Source organism: Lactuca saligna, chromosome 1, assembly GCF_052625555.1.
Source record: "Lactuca saligna cultivar CGN05327 chromosome 1, ASM5262555v1, whole genome shotgun sequence".
NCBI classification, from domain to species: domain Eukaryota; kingdom Viridiplantae; phylum Streptophyta; class Magnoliopsida; order Asterales; family Asteraceae; genus Lactuca; species Lactuca saligna.
This window is the reverse complement of record NC_136417.1, coordinates 72,657,565-72,683,714: the sequence shown is the minus strand read 5'-3', so window position 1 is coordinate 72,683,714 and position 26,150 is coordinate 72,657,565. Positions and strand designations below refer to the sequence as shown.

Below are 26,150 nucleotides of genomic sequence, written 5' to 3'. Positions count from 1 at the left end.
ATATGGTAATGGGTTTTTACCCTTTTCGCTACAAACAAGCAACTGTCCACCCTAATTAGGGTTGTGTATTGGTCGGTTTGGTTCGATTTTGAATCCAAACTCAACCCAACCCATAAATGGTCGGTTTTTGGATTTCATAACCCAATCGATTTCTCGGGTTCTGAGTTCTATTTGGACGGTTTTTCGGTTTTTTGGATTCAATTTATACACTCACGGGTTTTGGGTTTAAACTCATGGGTTTTGGATTTTAACACATTTTCTACAAATAAAGCAACAAATCCAATACTTCAAAAAACATCAAATTTAAGTTAAATACATCAAAAAACATAAATCTTACAACAAATAATATATTACAAGTTACAACCAAAGCCTGGAATAGTTTAATTACAACCAAAACACAATCAAGTACAGGTGGTTTCTCGGGTTGGATGGGTCGGTTTCTTGGGGCGGTTTGTCGATTTTAAGTATGGATCGGTTTTACGAGTTCAATGGGTCAGTTTCTGGGTAAAAACCGAAACCGAACCTGACTTTTTGGTTTTTAAAAAAATCAAACCCTAACCGTCGGTTTTGCTTCGGTTTCGGTTTCTCGGTTTTTTGGTTTGGGTTTGCACATTTTGATGTTTTAGACTTTTATCTATTTACATAATAAAATATATTTTTTCCATTGCTTTACTTAGTAGTCTTTTCGTTTTGGGTTTCGGAATAATTTATTGACTTATTGGTTTTGGTCACCAGAAAAGTTAATCCAAAATTTTGTCACGGGTTTGTTTACCCGTTTTGCTACAAAAAAGCGGCATGTCCACCCTAATAATAGTTTATAAGAAAGAAAAAAAAAACATATTTTTTTTATGTTTTCCAGATTAAACCAAAAGTTTATTTTACCAATTAAAATCATTTTTTTTTCATTCTGCTCGATTAACAGGTTTGCAGGTTATTTTAATATAGTACTAGGTGTGAGCCCCATATATTACATGGGTGTATTTAAAACAATTAAATATGTATAAACATTTGGGAAAGTTAAATTTATAAGAAAATATTGAATTACTAAAAACTAAAGTGTTTTTTTTTTCTCTTTCAAATTTAAACAAATCATTTAGATAAAATAATCAAAGCAAATTAATGAGATTTTATTTTAAAATTTTGAAATTATAAGGAAAGTCAATTAATGAAATTGATATGCATTTATTATTAAATTTAAATACCATATGGAATTTAATAAAATAGGAAAACCACAAAATTACATATGGAATAAAAATTAATTCAAAATAACCACAAAATGACATGTGGCAAAATGAATGAAAGTGTGACAAGTGGTAAAAAAAACCTTCATTTATTAGAGAAAGATGCAAAAAAAATCAAAAAAATATACACGTTAGGATATAAGGTTATTCAAGATTAACAGGTGAATATCATGCTTTAGTATCAAAATGTCTCTCATTATATCATGAATATGGTGTTATAATGATATTGTTTTTGCTTTATAAAAAGAAAGTTACATGCAAATGTTGAGGTTAATTGGTGGATCCATGAGAAGACATGGTTTTTGTACTTTTAGATGCTTCCAAGAGGTTTGCTAATTGCTTAACCTTTTTTTCGTAGGATTTCTATTATAGATAACTAATTTATTCATGTGGTGTTTGATTGCATGATATCCAACCATAAACTTTAAAAATACCATAAAATTTCGAATGTAACCAGGATGTAGTATTATTGCATATATGATTGACTTTTTATTTCATATAAACAATGCACTGCATTACTATCAATTATGTTCAAGGAAGGTCAGGAAAATCCTTCACAATAATGCAAGGAAGCTTGAGTTTTTGGGATTGAGTTAAATTGTTAGATATGGAGTTATTGATAACCAGGGGTAAAACTTGATATTTGATTAAGTGTTGAGTTGCAGGAATCACACAAAGTGTAATTATTAATTTACGTGACACATAAAACCAAGTTAAGGCATCTTTTGATGTAAAACGTTAATGTAAATTGCTATATCAAGAATTAATTATAAAAAGATGTGTAATAGAATAATAATGTCATGTGTCCGATAGTATGATGATAATATAGGAAAACAATGTAATGTGTCAAGAACAAAGTCGGTTAATGAGTAAATGAGGATAAGGAGTATAATCATCATATACTTTCTTCAATCTTTGATACACACACTATAAAAGTAATCAGGGGTGATTTGGGAGATTCTTGAAAAAACTTGGAGCTTGAGGATCAAGGGAATCAGGGGCCATTTCTACCTGAATCAAAGGTACCATCTTGTTCTTGAAGCTCATTTGAGCTCTAATGATAAACATGATTGAGGTGATGAAACCTTAATGCTTGAATTAAAAGAAAGTCATTGTAGTAATGATGTAGTAGGCTCATTGATCATATTCCAATCACTTTATATTAAAGTTATATCTTAATTCACATATATTAAAAGGGGTGATTATGAACCCTAATTTGGTGAATTGTTAGATTAGTGAAATGTTATGATATCTTAGTAGATTAAGTTAAATGAATGAATTACACATGAAGCATAATTAATTTTGATGTGGGAAAGTTAACCATGAGATTAAGTCATATATATGACATATACATGCAGCTTTAATGCTCGAGTTGAATTAAAAAAAAAAAGGTGGAAATAAACCTATGTCTTAAAGAATTAAGACATATAGATGAACTTGAACATCGATAAGAATCAAGACATATAGATGAACTTGAACATCGATACTTGAGGTGATGAAATGATGATTTTAGTAGGACTTAATCTATGTATTAATGAATTAATACACATAGACAACTAAGTTCATGGATTATAATTAGTTGTACATAAGAGGGTGTATAAACTTGATGAAAACATTGAGTCAAGAGTGATAGACAAATGAGTTATATCTTGAGTTGTAGTACTTACGAATTATGTGTTTATTTGATAGTGTTTGGGGTTGTGAAACTGGAGACAGAGATTGGGCTTTAAAAGTTGAAGACTAGTACATGTAAATTATTACATAGTGAGTAATTATACATTTGTCCATCTTGATAGTTAGTAGTTAACCATCTATTCATGTGAATATGAATGTGGTGTGGGGAGAACATCAACAATTGGGGGGAGGGGGTGGATAATACCTAGTAGCCTTTATGGTTGTAACTCTATGGTCTAGGGACATGTTAATTTTAGGGATAACCTTTGTAGCTTTAATATCACGAGGAAGCATTATTTAGGTATGGTAGTAGCCTTTATGTTTATAATACTATCGTTGAAGAAAACTAACAGGTCATTGGTAGCCTTCGTGGTCATAATACCATATGAACTTAGAAGCATGTGTATATGTGTTATTTGAAAGGTACAATGTGAATAATTGTTATTAATGCTTTCATTATTACAAGGTTATAAAAAGCGTTCGACATTAGCTAGACGGGGATTAAACAGGGACCGTAAATTACTAATTTTTTGATTTTTAAAAAATTAAATATGACTAATATTATAGCAAAGTTTGTAAATACCACTAATATCATAACAAAATATGTTAATATAATTAATACGATACTAATCATTTCTCAAATATTTATATTGAGATGAAACTTATTCAAAGTGTTAAAATTTCATCGTTTGCTACTGTTTCGCTCATTTTGTACGCAGTGAATAATTGTTAGGCGTCTTCTAGTAAGTAGCGCATAGAGACTAATCAAAGATCAATTGAGATTTTTACAACATTGTTATTATGATTGTTATTGTGATATCATGATTTAAGGATAATGTTGCTCAATAAACTTTAGTGGTTTATCTGTTATTAATTAATGTGCATTTGAGGATCTACCGATCCCGACTGAGTTAAGGCCACAATAAAGAGAAAACTAACGTGGAGTAGTTTTATAGCTTTGCATTTTGGTTGTATAATATTTTAATACCGACTCGGTCTTTGGATGTTTTGTATTGTAAGTAATATTGTGATAACTAATTGTATTTTGCAAATTTCAATATGAATGTACACCTTGTTATTTTGTAAAAAGTGAAAAAGAAATGAGTGTACTTTGTGTTAAATTATCGCGGGTTACTTTAATTTAAGAGAAGTGATCTCCAATGCATATCAGTTATAAAATACCCTACACTATACAATATGAACAAATAAATGCATAACATTTAACACACCCACACTCGGAGCATAGGGTTTCCAAATGCTTAAAGTATCTCTAAAGTTCATATATAATTGTTGTAGGTAATCATTTTGTGAATATATCTACAAACTGATGTGAGGACAGACGTTTATCATATGAACTTGACCAGATAACATGTTAACATGTTTCCTGACAAAATTAAATCGATTTTCCACATGTTTAGTAGTGTTGTAGTAGGTTAGATGTTAAATACATGACACTTACATACAAGAAAAAAACAACAATATTGTTGGATAAGATATAACCTAACTCGAGGAGCTTTTGAAGCCAAGCAGCTTTGGCTACAACATTATCTACCCCGATACTCAACTTTGGTGCTAGACCGAGAAACAACATGTTGAAGTTTAGGTGAGCACGAGATGAGTTTGTCACCAAGCTAGAAACAACATCCAAACACAAACCTACGTATCCGAGGACAACCATCCCAATAAGAGACAAACGATCAGTATGAGATAGACGAATCAAAAGGTCATGCGTAATAGTTCCCTAAAGTAGCGGGGATACATCTGAGGGAAATGAAATACAATTCTCGTGGATCATGCATGTAGAGGAAAATTTGTTGAACCACATAAGCAATAATCAGGACAAGTGAAAGTGAGATATTATAGTGTGCCAACGAGACTCTGATAACGCGTCGGGTCTAAAATGGGGTTGCATTCATAAGGGAGCTTTGGATTAGAGTTTGTAGGTATCCTGCATGGGATGTACGTTTCCATGTTAGTACGAGCAAGAATCAAGCAAAGGAGGATTGGGAGAGGAACAAAGCAGATGGGGGCATGGTAGTAGCATTACAAAGAGAGAGATATCACAAGTCAGACATGATGAAAAAAACCCTTATGGTTAGGAAAGGAGGATCTAATCACAAACTTGGGAACATTTCACAATTCTGGAACTTCATATACTTTGTTTGAACATATATCCAAAATCACATAAGACGATTATTATTTTTCTACTTTTTTAAATGTCTAATCATGTTCTCATTCTTTCTTCTTGCATGTAGGTTTCTGGAGAAAATGAAAACAAGTGGTGATCTTAATATTGTTGGTGAATCTGGTGCTAAGATTCTATTATGTATATCTTGTTGCCGATTATATGGATGTCATCAACAAACACAACAATGACAAAAAAATAAATCTTCATTGTTCTATGCCATTATAACTATATTTCTAGAGTCTTTTACTATTTTACTAATTAGATTTCGTGAACATGTAACCTTTTAGATATGTTTAGGAGTTGAAGGCCTGTGGTTTTAAACTTTTTACATTCATGTAATGATACAACGTGAGGAAATGCGTTTTTTTAACCCTTAGGTCATTTGGGAAACCTTTAGGGAATGTAGGGTTTTTTTAGGGAAACATATTAACGAAAGGTAACCAGCAAATCTGAGCAAATGAAAAAAATAGTTGGTTTAATTGGTAAAAATAACTTTTGGTTTAGAACGAAAAAAAAAAAAAAAAGTATAAGTTTTAGGTCTTTTTAAAATTAACCATATCAATCAACATAGAACATGAATTTATCAAGCGTATGAAAATGTCGAGAATGCTATAGCATTTGGCTTATGAAATACTAGTTATTCCATGCACAAAAATTAAACAGGATGCACGAACAAATCCAACACCTAATCTCTCTCATCAAATGATGTATGTAGAATGAATTTGCACACAAAAAAAAATCTAATTGAAAACGAAAGACCGTCTTGTTAGAAATAGGGGATGAACAGATTGATTGGATTCTCAGAAAGTCACGATTCACTATCAAATTAAAGTATTTCGATGGTATAGATCGAACACTCAATTGGATAAAATTCAGAGATACGAAGTCAAAGAATGTATGTGAAATGTTCTTTTAAGAAAATGTACCATAAAATGACCAAAAAAAATGGCTATATGATTCCTGTATGAAAACTGTCACAGGATAGCTAAAAATTGTCATCAAAACTACTAAACCTGTCATAAAACGGATCTCTAGGAAAAGGGTCATTTTTCTAAAAAAATCGGATTTTCCCCGTTTGTTTAGGGGCTTTGCCCCTAATTAACAATGTACTTTGAATAATGAAAACTTGGATAAGTGTGCACTCCTACACCATCCTGCCTTGTTTAATATTCAACAAGATCACTTTTGTTTAACAAACTTAATCCTATTACACTTAAATAATATTGATGATATTAAATCACCAACACATCTTTAGAAAATGTGCTAAGAAATGATAAATGCGGGTGAAGTTTAAACTACATTGAAACATGGCAATCGAGATGTTTGATTGGTTTGGTACCCAATCTTTATTAAGAAGAAACAAAACACGCGATAATTTGACAACAAACCACAAACGATTGAGACACAAACTAGTAAAACAAAAGAAATGTTTATAAATAGTCCAACATAATTACCAGAACTTGCTTATTTGTAGCACATATAGGTGTGTTGAGTTTGTGTTTCTTGTGGTGGCATATGCGGACAAGATTAACTTAGTAGAAGTTGCTTCATTAAGTATGAATTCAGCGATGGTGGATGGAGGGGCAGCGGCACCACCGCCGCACTCGATGCTTCTTCTGGATCCGCATTCGTGTGCGGCGTAGGAGAATCTTCCAGTGGAAGCGGTGGAGCAAAGGCTGCCTCCGGACCAGCTGTGAGGGGCGGCAATGAGATTTGACTGACGGAAGCCGGTGGTGGATGGTGATGGAGTGGCGGCACTCGGAAGAAGTTTCACCTTGTATTGATCCTTGCTGATGTGCAGATTTAAACAAAGATGGAGGTAAGTGAGAATAGTGATTAGAGGTCAATATGTTGTTTATTTACTTTTAATAAGACTTGATAACTAGGGAATTTCCAAACATCCATTAATTGCAAGGTTATAGCTTCTTTTATTTTATTACATCCCCTTTTATTCATATGACGAAAGAAAAGTTTTGGTGTGAAAAAATATACCTCATGTGAGTCGCCAAGTATGTCGGACTTCCTTCTGGAAAAAGCTCTAAACCACACTTCGTCTTAAGATGGAAACAAATAAAAAGCAATACAATAATTATCATTCACATACATACATCCACTTGGACATGAACATTGTGTTATAGAAGTTCAGTTAAAAAAACACAGTAGCTGTTTGTAGATAGATAAGTCCGTCAATGAGTTGGGTCAAGATCTCAGCTTATGTATGTATATGATCCAACATATCTAGAAACTTGATCAATTCATAGCTGGATCCATCCATTAAAGAAATTAAAAACACAACTTAACTTATATATACTATATAAAAATAAACTCTAATTATTTGAATGACTCCTCATGACGCCATAATCAACATACTAGAAACACCTTTTTATAGGCCAATACATTCTCTATCTTTGAGGTGTATACAGGAACATCATAAACTTGAATTGAACTTTTTTTTTAAATGGCATCAAAATAGTGAGAATGCCCCCCCTATATGATTATGAGGAATCGTCTTTCAACCATGAAGTGATGAATTCAATGGAATCACCCATCCCAAATAGTTGTGGTAGATCAGTTATCATCTTATGTAATCTACGGTAGATGTCCTTAACAAACTCTGTCTCTTTCCTGAAATTTAGTTTTAATAAGTACAAAACAAAATATATAATACTAACAAACAGGATTTGGAGATTTAATTTATCCAAAGATCCCCGGTTGAAATTAAATTATCTTAGGTTAGTAATTTTCATTAAGTTTTTCACATCAAAACAATGTCATGTTAGCAACTTGTGTAAATCATAATCTTCATTTCTAATAAGAACATAGCTACTGTAATACAAAATTTCACCAAGAGGCCATCAAATTTCATTATATATATACAAGAGAAATTATTTTTCATTACAAAAGAGGCTATTATTTAAAGGTCAAATGGTATAACTAATACTAGGTTAAAAATTCAGCTTTTAGTAGTAAGCATGTGAAAGTTATTATACTGGTTAATCAGATAACATTAGATTATGTTAAAATAATATATGCATAGCAAGTTGTTCAAAATTTGATTCTAACCACAACTGTATCTAAATTATTTAAATGCATCAAAACTATGTGTCTTTGATGATATTAAAATGCATAGGGTGAACAAAATAAATGATTTCAAGCATTAATCAAACAAAATTGGAGTAGGGAAATATGGGTAAGAAAGTGGCTACCTGCCCTTTGCATACATCCCTTTTAAATTAGCAACTTGTGTAAGGGCATTAGTCCACGATAACAGAAGCCCTAGATGTTTTAATTGCACTCTCCAATTCCGGTTTTAGCTCTCCTCCAGTTTCAATCTCTTTATCATCCAAAAAGGTGGAAATATTTGCATCCAAGAGCGCCTTATGGAGATGATCTGTGAAACCATAACGAGTATCAACACCTCGGAAACTTAAAAATACATCATATTTATGATTATTAGTAGATGAAGAAGATGATCCTTCAACAAATTTTGAGAGAACAGCCATAACTAATTACAGACTAGATCTACAATCACATTAAGAAAAGGTAGTGGCTTTTAAAGGAAGTCTAAGTCAACAACTACTTTTCATGAAAGTCATACCTTATGGAATTTTCTTTGAAGTTTATTAGGTTGAATTCTTCTTCATACCCATTGATCTCAACCAAGTATTCTAATAATAACTAATTTACAAAAATCGTCCTTGTCCTTGTTTTTATATCTTTTATCACCTTTTGTGGACATGATGCATGAATTTTTACTTTTTGTTTCTCTTTTCTTCCCTGATAGTCTGAAACGATGTTTGATCACATTTTTAGTGACTAGATAGTTTAACTTATTAATATTTCAAAATGACCATATAATCATTGTCTCCATCCATCTCTTACTCGAGAACCCTAAAATTGAGAAACAATGGATAAAAAACCATGTACATCATTGATATCCTTTCTCTTTTACTGAATAACTCATCAATAATTAAAACAGACAGAAACCAGAATTGTTTAACAGCATGAAAAGAAGTAAAGAACTCTCACAGAATATATTAATTACCCAAAATGTTATAAAAAGTGAAACCCAGGTTAGGAGGCTATGAGAATGAGATCCCCATAAACAGAATCGAAAAGAATTCTTAAAAATTCAATCGTAAAACCTGTATACGATCATATATAAAGAAAAAAGATAATCATCAGAACTGTAAACACTTTCATATCTTCAAAAAAAAAAAAAAAAAAAAAACCAAAACCAAAACCAAAACCAAAACTAATTTTTTTTTGGTATCTTAGAAGTGACTGCAACCTGCACGACTGCACTCACCCATGGCCGCTCCTTACATACTCAAAATTACTAAGAAAACATTCTGAATGGAATTGAAGAAGAACGAAGAAACGAACAGAAAGAGGACGTGCAAATGAGCAACGCCGTGACCAAAAAGAGGACGTCCCCGGGGTTAGTTTTTTAAATAAAATATCCAAGGGTTAGTTTTCCCCGTGAAGATTATGGTCATAAGATATCCAACGGTTAGTTTTTTTTATTAAACAACCACTACTTTGTGTATGACAGTTAATTTGAGATTAAAAAAAATAAAGATCTTGAGATTTAACCCAGCTATATATTTTTCATTTGCCACTCTAACGCTTCAGCATACCCAGGTACGCCTAATCATAAATGATTATATAACAGAGTGGTATAATCTTCTATGATTATACATATTTATACGTATATGTCTAATCATAAATGATGATACATATATGTTTGTTCACAGATTGAGTAATCACATATGATTATCATGGCTGGTGGCAAAAGAGATGGTGGTGGCAGATGTGGTGGTGGTATATATGACGGAGGTGACAGTGGTAGGGTCGGCTGGTATCAGAAGTGATCGTAGTGGTGGTGGCGGTGGCAGTTGTTGTGGCGAGATGGTGGCGAAGGAGAAAGGAACGCGTGGCTTGTACATTTAGTCAACTTTATCAATGCTAAGCTTGTTTTATTGACTTCTTGCACTGTTTAGAGTTTGTTTGAGCGTTCTAAGCTTAGTACATCAAGGGACCAAGTGTTAGAATGGGTCAACTAAAGTTCCAAACCATCAATCAAGCCATAAACCCTCAAGTGAGGAGTTTACAGCCAGGATCCATGAGTTTGCGGCCATAAACTCATGGTGGCCGTAAACCCATGCTGGCCGTAAACTCCACCTATAAATAGGATGTTTGGTCCATTTTCTGCATTCTTTCCTTTCTAAGGTTTGGAACTCGAAAACTCTCTCAAGAAATCATAGGATTTGCTTCAAAAACTCTCATAATGTAAGTAAATCCTTCCATCTAAGTGTTAATACTCCTCTTCTCCATGAATCATCATTGATTTCATCCATGGATTTCATCTTTGAGTCTAGATCTTCGAAGATTCTCAAGAACATCAAGAACACTTAGGTGTTTTGGGCTGAAAACACCTTTTCTTGCCTTTAAATCGTAAGTATGACTTCCTTATACATGATATCTAGTATGAAGCCATGATTAGCACCTTGAATTCATCCAAGAATACCGATCAAAGTGAGTTTACGACCAAGAGCATCTCCCTTGGCCGTAAACCCTTATTAGAGGTGCAAATGGGGTCGTAACTCTTCATAAGACTTGTACTTAAGGCTGGAACACTTCCTTGTGGACTGTAAGACCATAAAAACACCCTTTCGAGCACAAATCATCATGAGTTTACGGCCGTAAACTCTTGTGGCTGTGAACTTGTGGCCGTAAACCCTAGTGGTCGTGAATACCTAGTCGTAAACACAATAGGGTGGCCTTAAACTCCTTAGATGCAATCCTTTGTGGTTATAACACTTCTATATGAGTGTTCCCTAGCCCCTAAGGTGTTTCACTCACTTGATTAGTTGTTAAAACACTAATTATATTCATTTGTGTCCTTGTATGCTTATTAGGATTTGTGTGTGTGTGTTCAAGTTTCCACTTGGCATCTAGCATCCTATACCACTCTTTCATCCAAACTACTCACTGCAGGTGAGTTCATACCCATACATTTTACGTGTTTTTAATGTTTTTAAGATGGTGGGGGGGGGGGGGGGGAATACAAGCCAAACTCAAAGTATTTTATTAAGTTTTAAACTTATTAATACAACTCAACGATTTCCATGTTTAATAACTTACTCATATATTTTATCTCTTTTGTAACATGTTGAGCATAAGGGAAATTGTTATTTTGGAAATCTTACTACATATCTTTCAGAAAGGTTTTACAAAACATCTCCCATAACAACTCTAGTAAACTATAATGGGTATAGTTTGGGATAACCCTCTAGGTAGTTTCTACAAAATTAGATTTCCTGGTTGAATATATATATATATATATATATATATATATATATATATATATATATATATATATATATATATATATATATATATATATATAAACTATGGTCGATTTAGTTTATGTTGTATGTTTTCTCAGAAGTATAAAGTACATTTATTCAAGAATAACTATTGTTTTATACTGTTTCTCACCAGTAAACTAGATTATACAGAATTGCGAGGCTCTACTTCAATATTGTACCCTTTAATGTACAGAACTAAATCCTATCATAGTATAACCATAGTCTTCTGGAAGGAGAGCGTGAGATTTGTGAATAAATCTATCCGGTACTGACAATCCCACACCCGAACTGCTAGCTACAGTTAGGCGGGCACGCATGGGGTGAACAAATGTCATTTAACTTAACGCCTGAAGAACGTTATAAAGGTCTCTAGGTTATATCAAGTATAGTTATACGACTCGCAAATAAGTATAAACTAACTTTGATTTACGGACTCTACTCTTCATTGTTTTATTTTGAGTAATAAAACTACTTATATATATACTGATAGTAATCAGGGGTTTCTAAACTGACATCTCTACCTCTAGAATGGATAACTTGTTTTTAGGGAAAATATAGGATTTTCCTAGGATAACACTGGCATTTCTAAAACTGATGGTTTACTTTCTACCAACAGATACTCTTTCAAAACTGCTTTTCATAAGAAAATATAGGATTTTCTTGAGGAACACTTTTCAAAAAGGATCAAAAAAACATTTTCTACAAAACCTAAATGCTTATGAACTCACCAGCTTTATGTTGATATTCTTTCAAAACTGCTTGTATTCTCGGGAAATCAGTAGACAGGTACCTACTGGAATTTGAGAAGCTGGAGCAATAAGAGTCTTATTACTTTACATACTTTTGATGTACCTAAAACAAGAATTCAAACTGATGTAAACATTTTACTTATATATGTATCCAATGTATTGGTTGTGTTGCTATGTTTCCTACTATTCATAGGTTGTGATGCTAAACATGACGTCTTACGCCCCCGAATGTTTCCGCCGTTCCGGTTTGGGGGTGTGATAGTTCATGGATTATAATTAGTTATACATAGGAGGGTGTATAAACTTGATGAAAACATTGAGTCAAGAGTGATAGACAAATAAGTTATATCTTGAGTTGTAATACTCAAGAGTTATGTGTTTATTTGATAATGTTTGGGGTTGTGAAACGGGAGACAGGGGCTGGGCTTTAAAAGTTGAAGGCTAGTGCATGTAAATTATTATAAAGTGAGTAATTATACATCCTTCCACCTTGATAGTTAGTAGTTAACTATCTATTCATGTGAATATGAACGTGGTATTTGGAGAACATCAACAATGTGGGGGGGGGGGGGGGGGGGGGGGGGATAATACCTAGTAGCCTTTGTGGCTCTAATATTATGGTTTGAGAAAATGTTAATTTTGGGGATAGCCTTTGTAGCTTTAATATCACGATGAAGCATTATATGGGTATGGTAGTAGCCTTTGTGTCTATAATACTATCGTTGAGGAAAACTAACAAGTCATTGGTAACCTTTGTGGTCGTAACACCATATGAACTTACAAGCATGTGTATGTGTGTTTTTTGAAAGGCACAATGTGAATAATTGTTATATATGTGTTATTTGAAAGACACAATGTGAATAATTGTTATTAATGTTTTCATTATTATGAGGTTATAAAAAACGCTAGACGTTAGCTAGACGGGGATTAAGTAGGGACCCTAAATTACTAATTTGTTGAATTTAAAAATATATATATATATGACTAATATCATAAAAAAGTTTATAAATACCACTAATATCAGGAAAAAATATGTTAATATAATTAATACGACACTAATAACTCCTCAAATATTTATATTGAGATAGAACTTCTTCAAAGTGTTCAAATTGCATCGTTTGGTACTGTTTTGTTCATTTTGTAGGTAGGGATTAATTGTTAGGCGTCTTCTAGTCAGTTAGGTAACACATAGGGACTAATCAAAGATTAATTGAGATTTTTACAATATTATTATTATGATTGTTATTGTGATATTATTATTTAAGGCTAATGTTGCTCACTAAGCTTTAGTAGTTTATTTGTTGTTTATTGATGTGCATTTGAGAATCTACCGATCCCGACCGAGTTAAGGCTATAGCAAAGAGAGATAACTAATGTGGTTGTAATTATATAGTTTTGCATTTTGTTTGTATAATATTTTAATACCCGACTCGGTCTTTATCTGTTATTTATTGATGTTTTGTATTGTAAGTAATATTGTGATAACTACTTATATTTTGCAAATTTTAATATGACTGTAAACCTTGTTATTTTGTAGAAAGTGAAAAAAAATGAGTGTACTTTGTGTTAAATTATCTGGGATTGCATTATTTTTAAAAAATTGATCTCTAATACATCCTGTGTAAGTTCGTATCTTCAATTGTCAATTTTCAGTAGCTTGATTTTACATGTATCAGCTATATTTATCTTCCTTCGTTTTAATCGTTATTTTATAATTTTGAAATCTAACAAAACTTGAAGATCAAGTTGAACAAAGAAAACAAAATTCTTTATATTCTCTATAGAGGCGTGGGTATTGTTTGATAATATGGAAAATCCTGATAATATCACTAGTATTATGATTCCATTTAAAGCAGAATCATCAACAATGATATGCCTGGCGTGAAATATTTCTGAGGCGTTGTGCGAAAACCAAAGTGAGACCCTATAATTATTTTTTGTAAAACATTAGTAAATAATTTTTTTCCACTAAATTCAAAACTGTAATTAGTTAACAAACAACTGGTAAATTCACTATCACAACATCATGTCTCCACTCATTGGTTCACTATCACAACATCATGTCTTCATTCATTGGTAATAAGTTGTAACTGCTACAAGCAACTATATATATATATATATATATATATATATATATATATATATATATATATATATATATATATATATATATATATATATATATATAGTGGATTATTATTTTCTAGACATTGATCTTTTAGCATTTTTAGAAGCAAATTCATCTGTCACACTTTCATAATTAATATTATCAAGTAATTCGTTCTCAATTGAAATTAAAGCCAAATAATTTAATCTCTTTTACGGTCTAGCGCAAATAAGATTTTAAAAGCTTCATTTTTGAACAACTTTTTTTTGTTGATGCAACTGTAACGAGAATAGTCAACAATATTGTGTAGCCTAGACAAGAAATTGAATAAGTGTTATCATTTTTAAGAAATTTAGTATTCCATTAGCTGTATTATTTTTAACTGATAAATATTTTTGTAACAACTTCAGTTTGTTGGATAAATCATCAGCTTTGATGTCTAAGATATGACCATTTTGCAACTTCTTTTCAAGATTTTTGCAACTTGTCTTTAACTCACTAGTATTTAACGACATCAACTTTTTTGTTGTGAATAAAAAGCCAAAAATTTCTTCATATTGTTTGTATTATTCAAACCTCCACTCCAATGAACCAGTAACTTATTTACGTATACAAAATACTAAATCATGAATGACGCTTGAGGTGAAAGTTCTTGTACCGTTTCTAATGACCCGACATTAATATCATCAAAATATCTTTTTTTTTTAATTCTTCTTAGATCATTATTGTTTTCACACTTTCATTCATACTTTCCCACCTTGGAGCTGACAAAAATTTTACAGCAAGACTTTGTTTGGGTAAAGTGTATTTTAGAATTTATGATTAGATTTTGATTTTTTATATTAACTTTTTATAGGTAAAGTGTATTTTATAAAATATGAAATCATTTGCTAGAATTTATATTATAAACATATTTATATTTTTCTTTGGATATAGACATTTTCCTTAAGTTGGTGACAATTTCTAAAATTTATGATTAGATTTTGATAATTTTATTTTCTTTGATTTTTTTATAATTAAAATGACTTCAAGATTGCAAACAATGTTACATTATGTATAAGTAACTGACACGACTAATTTTTTTAATGATAACACACACAAATATCTTGTACAAAATAACAACACCATAATCGGAGGCATTATGCGACCACACTGCCCGCACACCCTTAGGGTTGCCATTACACAATGAGTTTGAAAATGCCAATAGGGTAGATGTTAACCCCATGTTCCATTTTAGGGGGGATAATAGGAACCTAAAGAGCATGAAGACAAACTTAGGATTGGTATTGCATTAGCTTTGTACAAATAGATACATATGTTAAATAAAATACCATACACTATACAATATGAACAAATAAATACATAACATTTAACACACCCTCAGTTGGAGAATAGGGTTTCCAAATGCTTAAAGTCCATATATAATTGTGTAGGTAATCGTTTTGTGAATATATCTACTAATTGATGTGCGGAAAAACGTGTATCATACAAACTTGACTAGATAACATGTTTCCTAACAAAATTAAATCGATATTCCATGTGTTTGGTAGTGTTGTAGTAGGTTAGAGGTAAAATACATGGCACTTACATACAAACAAAAAACAATACTACTGGATAAGATACAACCTAACTCGATGAGATTTTGAAGCCAAGAAACTTTGGCCACAACATTATCTACCTGGTACTCAACTTTGGTACTAGACCGAGAAACAACATGTTGACGTTTAGGTGAGCACGAGATGAGGTTTTCACCAAGATAAAAACAAAACCCAAACACGGACCGACATGTCCGAGGACAACCATCCCAATAAGAGACAAACGATCGGTATGAGATAGACAAATTAAAAGGCCATGCGTAATAGTTCCTTGAAGTAGTCGGGATACATTTGAGGGAAATGAAATACAATTCTCGTGGATCATTACCCCGATACTCAACTTTGGTGCTAGACCGAGAAACAACATGTTGACGTTAGGTGAGCACGAGATGAGGTTGTCACCAAGATAAAAACAAAACCCAAACATGGACCACCGTGTCCGAGGACAACCATCCCAATAAGAGACAAACAAACGGTATGAGATAGACGAATCGAAAGGTGATGCGTAATAGTTCCTTGAAGTAGTCAAGATACATTTGAGGGAAATGAAATACAATTCTCGTGGATCATGCATGTAGAGGAAAATTTGTTGAACCGCATAAGCAATAATCAGGACAAGTGAAAGTGAGATATTGTAGTGTGCCAGCGAGACTTTGATAAAGGATCTGGTCCGAAACAGGGGCGGATCCAAGGGGATCCCGGGGTAGCCCGGGATACCCCTCAAATTTTTTCAGTAGTGTAATTTTTGTTTATGCTTCCCTCAAAAAAAAATTGGTATAATGTATATATATGCATCCCTCCACTTAAAAGCACAAACAAACAATTGGTCTGTTGGTTAAGGCGTTGGCTTATTCAAGCAAAGGTCTTGAGTTCTATTCTTGTTTCTTACATATTCTTTGTTTATTTTTGTTTTATTTTCCCAGCTATTTTATCCCACATCGCTAAACACATGTAAACTCAGCCATTTTTTTCTATTATATAAACATGTTATGCTCATGCTTTATTTGATATCTACTTTGAGTCCCACATCGATTCAAGTATCAAAATATACTTCAACTTCATGTTTATATAACAAGACTTGAGGTTAACTAAGGATTCAATTAGGATTTGGCTTTAAAACCGAAACCGAACCCGGAAAACCCAAGTCCCTGGAAAAAAATTAGGTTACCCTAAAAAAAATTGGGATACCCCTTTATTATGGTCCTGACTCCGCCACTGGTCCGAAATGGGCTTGCCTTCAGAAGGGAGCTTTGGATTAGAGTCGGTAGGTATCCTGCATGGGTTGCATGTTTTCATGTTAACACGAGCAAGAATCAAGCAAAGGAGGACTAGGAAAGGAATAAAGAGAGAGATATCCCAAGTTAGACATGATCAAAAAACCCATTATGGTTGGGAAAGGAGAATCTAATCACAAACTTGGGAGCAATTCAAAATTCTCGAACTTCAGATACTTTGTTTGAACATATATCCAAAATCACATAAGACAATTAATTTTTTTTCTTTTTTAAATGTCTAATCATGTTTTAATTCTTTCTTCTTGTATGTAGCTTTCGTGGAGAAAACAGGGCCGGTCCTAGATATTTTGGGGCCCGATGCAAAATAAAAAATTGAGGCCCCTATATATCTTTTTTTGTAAAGGAGGCCCGCCCCAGAAACCATACAACCAAGTCTTTGTGTAACACCCGTAGATCTGGGCTAGTCAATTTAGAGACGATGAGCGTCAAAAATGACTTTTTGATGGAAGATTATTTAGAAGGAGTAATTTTAACTAAGTTGTAGTATATGTTACAAGGTTTTCGAATATATAAAGAATGCCGAAATCCGAGTTATAACGAAGAAGTTATGATTTGTCAAAGTTTCGCGACAGAACCGGCACGATGCCGAATGACGTAAAATACGAATTTAAGATAGAGAGATATCTAGCCTTAGTAATCTAAAAGAAAGTTGAGAGCGTGAATAAAAAGAACGCCCAAATCTGACTTCGTATGAGGAAGTTATGATTTTTTTGAAGTTTCGACTTAGCAGTATGCAGCCCGAATACTCGATTTGAGATCGAGCAGTTTTTAGCCAAAACAATCTAAACGAGAATCTAAGATCTCGTTATTAGTAGTGAAACGATAAAAAGATAGGCGAAAACGGACGTCGGATGAAGAAGTTATGAATTTATAACGGAGTTTTCATATCCCGGCCTACTAAAAATAATATATAAGTAATATATTTATAATATATTACAAATAAAGTCAAAATTATCCAACGGAGTCTAAACGAGAGTTGTAGATCATAATCTCACCTACGCGTAGATATAAAGAGCGTCGATATAAAGAACTTCGAAAACGGAGTTCGTATGCGAAAGTTACAAATTTCTGAAGTTCAGGGCGCGAAACCCCAAAACTATTAGATACCACGACGTGGCAAGTCTTCTGACACCTTCTGGAGTCCACCAAACGCAACTTGCAATGACGCATGCAGTGACGACCAAGCCCACAACGTGGAAAAAGGTGTCACGACGTGGCAAGGACAAATTTTGCCCTATAAATAGGTTAGAAGGGCCAGCCGTTTAGGGTTGCTATTTTCTCTCCTCTCTCTCCCGTTTTACCTTGATTTATGTGCAAGAAATATCCCAAAGCCCCGGTATCATCCCGAGTCCCGAAGCCCGAAGATCCCAAGAAGAAAAGAGTTTCTGAGCCGAAGCTCTGCCCTCGAGGAGCCCGGTTTGTGTGAAGATCTTCCGGATCTACCGAAGAATACTACTTCTACAAGCCGTAGTGTTGTCCGATCATCTTCTGATCAAGTGAGTGTGTGGTTACTTTCTTCTAACACATAAATATTAAGTATTTGCTATGAAATACGTATTATGTGTTTATATATATTGTTGTTTATATGTGTGAGTGTATAGTCCCTTTCATAAACACAATTTTACTACAAGTATTGTCTGAATGTATTAAGTATGTGTTTTGGGTGAGTGTGTAGTCACTCTCTTTTAACACATAAATATGAAGTATTTGCTATGAAATACATGCTATGTGTTTATATATTGTTGTTTATTTTAGATAAGTGTGGAATGAATGTTTTATATGGTTTTTAAATGAGTTAAAATGTATATGTATTTTATATCTACAAATATGTTGGGTAGAATATGGGTAGATGAGATAGTTGGTATGTGATAAAATGATGAGGTATGTAAGATGATTTAAGAATGATATTGGCAGATGCACCAATTAGAGAATGTCATAATACTAGCAGATACACTTAAGAATAATATTAGTAGATGCACCAATTAGAGAATGTCATAATACTAGCAGATGCGCTTAAGAATAATATTGGTAGATGCACCAAATGGAGAATATCATAATACTAGCAGATGTGCTTATGGGATAATCCTGGAAGATGCGCTTATAGGAAAATGTCAGCAGATACGCCTAAAAGAGAATGTCATAAACCTGGCAGTCGCGCCTCATAGTGTATGACGTAATCCTGGCAGAGGCGCTTAAAGGGTGATGTTGGTAGATACGCCTTATGTAGCAATAGATTTTGTGTCAATTCCTTAGGTCAATCCTTAGGAATGAATGGATGACGGGTAGTTGAATTCTTAGGGTAAAATCCTAAGAAATAAAGAAGATAATGGGGATGGGTAATTGAGTTGATTGTTTGATGGTTGAATATAATAATTATATTATTGTGGGTTGAAAACCTTATATGCTCACCAAGCTCCCAAGCCTGACCCACCCAGTTTTCTTTTTATCACAGGTATCAATACGAAGACATATTTCACTGAGAGATTAAAAGAGATGTAAATCATTAGTGTAAATAAATGTAAGTTCTGTTTATGCTTATGTGTCTGTATCGGAACATGACATCCCGAGATTTTGTTATATAATGAAAATACATTTCTTTAAAGGAATGCTTTGATAAATTGTTATCATATTTTGATTTGGGAACAAATTTCGCAACTATTTTCTTTAAAAGATTACTCTGATTTTAAAAACAAAGCATAAACAAATTGGTCTTTTCTGACCGTGAAATTGGGGATGTCACACTTTGGGACTCCCACCTATTGAAAAATAAGCTTCGGGACAGCCTCATAAACCTTACAACCAAGCAAATATTAATAAAAAACAACAAAATAAAAACGCTTAAACATGCTCTGAATCCTAATACATAAACATAGCGAAGAAAAACTAAAAAAAAAAATATACATTTACAAGCTTTTTTCAGATGCAAGGTTATCAATTATAGAATCAAGTTTAATATTATTTATCAAATCTTTTTCAATTCATAACAATCAAGAAAACATATCAACAATCAATCTCACACATTAAAAAAACAAATTAACAAAATAAAGTGAGAAGAGACTAGCTGCAGGCTGCAGTCAGTCAGCTCTTTTTTGGTTGGTTATATCCTCAGTCCTTTGAGCTGAAAACATAAATGAAAATTTGAAGATTAGAAAAAAAAAAAAAAGATATCAAATTAAAACAAAATCATATTTACAATTTAGAAATTTTGAATTCATCAAAATCTCAAAAAACAAATTAACATAAAGAAAATTAAAAAGAGAGTACCTGTGAAACAGAGAAATCGATTTTGCAAAGATATATTTTATTGAGCAGCCCAATTGAAATGAGAAGTCGGAAGTTTAGAAAATAGTTAAAGAAAGAAATAGAATTAAGCAATGATTCATACAAACTCGAAATCAGAAAAGTCTCTTTCAATCATGAACAATGATTCATAACAGAATAAATTTTGAAAATTCTTAAATCTTAATGAAAAAATGAAATCAGAAGGATTGAAAGAATTTAACAAAATCGATTCACATTCCACTGATTAAAAATTAGAGACTGCAAAGATGCAAAAGTTAAAGACTTCGGACGAAAACGATAAGAAAGATTGAAACAAATCCAATTAGTGTTGTAGTAATATCGAGTCTCAAGTCTCAAGTCTCAACTATCAAAAGAAATCTAATTTCCACTAATCTCGATTGTTGCCACTGCTATTTCAGTTAAATGAAATCAGAATTTAGAAAATAAAGAATGAGTATTGTCAACTGTGTATTGTGCAACGAATTCAGAAAATCAGAAAAGATGAGAAGAACTGATTAACTTGAACTAGAGATAGAAGAATGAGAACTAACCGTTCGGGGGTAGTAGAGATGGACAGTGGTGTCGTTTGGATTTTCCATGGAAGCGATTCAAGTGAAACAGAAGAATGAAGAGATTAAGAGGGTGTTTGGGAGTGCTTTTTTAACTAGAAAAGTGTTTTTAGATAAAAGTGTTTATTTGCTTATAGTGGTGGTAAAAAGAGTTTTTTAAAAAGTGTGTGGATAAGCTTTTATAGTAAAAAAGCCAATAAGTCAATAAGTTAAAAAGTGTTTAGCTTAAAAAGTGTTTTTTAAAGTTATTTTGGCTGAAAAGTCATAAACAGTTTCAAAAAGCCATGTTTTACATGCTTATTAAAAAGTGCTTATTGAAGCTTATGGAAAAGCTATTTTGAAAAGTGCTTTTGAGTTTGCCAAACACTTTTTTTTGGCTTATTAGCTTTTCAAAAAGCCAATAAGAAAATAAGCACTTTTCAAACACAATCCGAAACACCCCCTAAATTGGCCTTGGAAGTCGGAAACGCAGTAGGTCAGTAGGGACGCCGCGCGCCTCTTCAATTTGGATTTGGATCGACACCTCATAAGTGATAATAGTGGGCTAAAACTAGTCAATAAGGATTAAAAAAAATATGGGTTGGCACTAATATAACCCAATAACATGTATAAATATGGGCCATTTGGCATTTGGGGGCCAGGGCGATCGCCCAGCTTGCCTAGGCCCATGGGTCGGCCCTGGGAGAAAATGAAAACAAGTGGTGATCTTAATATTGTTGGTGAATTTGGTGTTGGTATTCTAATATGTATATCGTGTTGTTGATTATATGGATGTCATCAGCAAACACAAAAATGACAAACAATGTCTTCATTGTTCTATGCATGTCATTATAATTGTATTTCTAGAGTCTTACTTTTTTACTAATTAGATTTCATGAACGTGTAACCTTTTAGTTATGTTTGGGAGTCAAAGGCTTGTGGTTTTAAACTGTTTACAGTCACATAATGATACAATGTGAGGAAAAATGGTTTTTTTAACCCTTAGGTCATTTGGGAAAACTTTAGGGAATGTAGTTGTTTATTTATTTATTTTTTCTGAGAGAAACATATTAACGAAAGGTAACCTGCAAACCTGAGCAAATGAAAAAATAGTTGGCTTAAGTTACAACGAAAAAAATAAAAGTTTTAGGTCTTTTTTAAAATTAACCATATCAACAAACATAGAAAATGAATTTTATCATATGTATGATAATGTCGAGAATACTATAGCATTTGACTTACGAAATACCAGTTATTTCGTGAACAAAAATTAAACAGGAAGCACGAACAAATCCAACACCTAATCTCTCTCATCAAATGATGTTTGTATAATGAATTTGCACAAAAAAAAAAAATCAACTTGAAAACGAGAGACCATCTTTAGAACATGTGCCAAGAAATGGTAGAAGCAGGTGAAGTTTAAACTACATTGAAACATGGCAATTGAGATGCTTGATTGGTTTGGTACACAATCTTTATTAAGAAACGAAACACATGATAATTTGACAGCAAACCACAAACAATTGAGACAGAAGCTGGGTAGTTTGACTAAAACAAAAGAAATGTTTATAAATAGTCCAACATAATTACCATAACTTGCTTCTTTGTAGCACACATAGGTGTTGAGTTTGTGTTTCTCATGGTGGCATACATGGACAAGATTGACTTAGTAGAAGTTGCTTCATCAAGTATGAATTCGGCGATGGTGGCTGGAGGGGCGGCGGCACCGCCGTTGCACTGGACGCTTCTTCTGGATCTGCATTCGTGTGCGATATAGGTGAATCTGCCAGTGAAAGCGGTGGAGCAAAGGCTGCCTCCAGACCAGCCGAGAGGGGCAGCGGCGATGGGATTTGACTGAGGGAAGCCGGTGGTGGGTGGTGGTGGAGTGGCAGCATTTGGAAGAAGACCCATCTTGCATTGATCCTCGCTGATGTGCGGATTTAAACAAGGATGGAAGTAAGAGTGAGAATAGCGATTAGATAAGTCAATATGTTACATCGGGGGTTGTGTCATGTGTGTGCCTTTAGGTAACAATTTATACATGGACAAGATTGGATTGGACAAGACAAAACTGGACTGGACTGGACTAAACATAACTAAGTAACTTGTTTGGGATGTGTTTGGTACGACAATGATAAGACAGAACAAGAGAGAGAGAGAGAGAGAGAGAGAGAGAGAGAGAGAGAGTAAGATTACCGCATCGTCCCTATACCACATGATGATATGATTATATATATATAGTGAGAGAGAGAACTAGGTTCAAATGTGGATTGGCATCTATTGTGTGGACCTGTGGACAGTACTATTCTGTAAGAATGACAAAGAAAATATGTTGTTTGATAATGTGAATGTGTTCAATCTTACATAACTATTGTCATTATTACGCATTCACACTAATTAAACCGTCTATAAGGTTATTATAGACTTTTTATTATTATTCTTATTTCAGAATATTTATTGAGTCGTATTCTGTAAGAATGAAAATGAGTGAAAAATGTGATAACAAAAATGAATAAGAATTAGTTAGAGTGCATGAAAATGACAATAGTTGTGTGAGGTTGAACGTATTCGTGTTACTAAACAATCTATTCTCTTAGTGATTCTCATAGAATATCACTGTCCACACGTCCGCACAATAGTTGTCCATCCACATTATAACCTAACCCTATATATATATATATATATATATATATATATATATATATATATATGTGTGTGTGTGTGTGTGTGTGTGTGTGTGTGAAGTTGAATGAGAGATTGTGAGATTCAATTAATTAAGTATAACAAAGAATGCAAATTTGTAAGATTGAAAGATAGAAGTTGAATGGTATTTGCAGATAGTGAGTTTTGTGAAACGTGTTTGCAGACAAAAGTTTTGACGGTGATTATATACACCTGGATTCAATATACATCAATTTTACGAATGTTTTATGATAATTGTTTAAGAAATAAAAAACAAAATTTCTTTATTTTTGTGGAAGTCGTGCAAGTGGGTATTTGAGTCTTAATTCTCTTGTCCATGTTTGCTCCATCATTTTTAGTGGGACTAAAATTTAGGAGTTTAGTCTCATTTGACTTGGTCCTTGTTCCATTCAATTTTAGCTTCATGGGCTGAATAGAAAAGTTTTGGTGCCAAAAATATACCTCATGCGAGTACGGACTTCCTTTGGAAAAAGCTCTAAACCACACTTCGTCTTAAGATGAAAACAAATAAAAGGTAATACATTAATTATCATTTACATACATCCTCATGGACATGAACATTGCCTTACACAAGTTCGGTTAAAACAACAGTAACTGTTTGTACTTTGTAGATAGAATGATAGATAGGTCTGTCAATGAGTTGGGTCAAGATCTCAGCCTATGTCATATGATCCAACTTATCTAGAAACTTGATCAATTCATAGTTGGATCCATCCGTTAAAGAAATTGAAAATAGAACTTTCATCTTTTATATTCTATAAAAATGATCTCTTATCTTAAAGGACAATATAGCCAATAATAAAAGGGTTGATTAAGGTCATGATCCTTTTATTAAAGATAGATCAGGTTATGATCTATCTATTTGAAAAAGTTGGGTCATGATAGTTAATTAGGTCAAAATATTTGTGGAACCCATGGATAACCCCACTTTTTGAAAAGCTTATGGATCCATACTTGTTATTGGCACAAAAAGTAACAAACAAGACATGCCAAAAGATATATAATTAATAAGAATGACATCTAACCTTTAAAACTGGCGCCATCTCCAACAAGTGGAAGATGATATAGATTCACTTCAGTGCCATGCACCAAAAATCGTTCATTGTGTAGGATGTATTCTCCTGTTGTTAACTCAAATCCAGTGAGATCTCCACCAATGATGTGATTCCATGATTTGTATGAACCCAAAACATCTTCTTCTTCATCCCTTTTTCCATCTCCATACACAAAACTCACCCCACACTCCTTTGTAACTTTATCTAGTCCCTCTGTAAGAGAAATAGTAACTTTGTCACCACCTTCCATTTCCTTCATCCCAAACTTTCAATGGCTCAACAATATTGCACACCCTCCACTTACACTCACATTATGAATGTAATGTTCGTATATCCATGTTTGTTTCTTTGTTCTATTACTAATTATTATCAGGGGTAAAGTAAGGAAATCATCATTAATCCTAAATGGAGACTTCTGCACAAAGCAGAAATTCAATCCCCTGAGATTGTTAGGAGATGATGGGACGGTAAATGATATTGATGACCCCTTGCTTCTACTACTAATCCAATTTGGCATCCTCCCCCCCCCCCCCCCCCCCCCCCCATAAATTGTGTTGAATATTCCAAATTCGTAGTACATCTGCAAAACATAAGTTTAATTAATCACACACACACACACACACACATATATATATATACACTTGTCATTGATTGAATTTTGACCATGCCTTCAATTTCAAACGATGAAGGTGCTAATGAGTTCCCACCCCCCAATAATAACTCGAGAGGGGACATTTCTGGAACAAATGAAACTTTTTGTAGCAAAGGCTTATGTTCTGAGTTAGAATAGATGTCTAAAAATGCTTGTGTATATGGAGGATCAATAGACATCAGTAATTTACAGTTTTTCATACTGAGTATCACAAGTCTACGAAGGTTTCTCGCACAATTGGGCAAGGATACGATCGGATTTTCATCCAGATATAATTCCTTTAACATGGAGAGGCAACTAAAGTCCATGGGAAAGGATTCGTTGGATAAATTAGCATTTTCAAATGACAAGCTTACTAAAGACCTCAGTAAAGAAATCATAAAGAACTTTTGATCATTTGGTATAGCCTCCAAAATGACGGAATCCATATCACTAATCTTGGTTTGAGATTCACCAAGATTACAACAACCTAGCAAAAGTGTTTTAACCTTCTTTAACATCCGTATGGTTCTTGGAAGTTTTTTAAGTGTTTTGCAGTAGCTCAGATCAAGTAAACAAAGTTCAGCACATTGCTCAATTGATTCGCAAACCTCAAGAAAATGAATGGAATTTGTTAGTATTACCCTCTCAAGTGCATGAAGTCCATCAAAGCCACCCACACTACGAAGTTGTTCACAGAAACTTAAA

General features: G+C 33.2%; 1 long non-coding RNA gene across 1 annotated transcript; it reads right to left on the bottom strand.

Annotated features, from left to right (window-relative positions):
• Positions 1-6,478: 6,478 nt before the first annotated feature.
• Positions 6,479-8,614, bottom strand: LOC144999553 (uncharacterized). Its single transcript, XR_013660910.1, has 3 exons — positions 8,310-8,614; positions 7,096-7,728; positions 6,479-6,893 (listed from the first exon to the last, which is right to left on the bottom strand). It is a non-coding gene; the product is annotated as an uncharacterized LOC144999553 (long non-coding RNA).
• Positions 8,615-26,150: the final 17,536 nt, after the last annotated feature.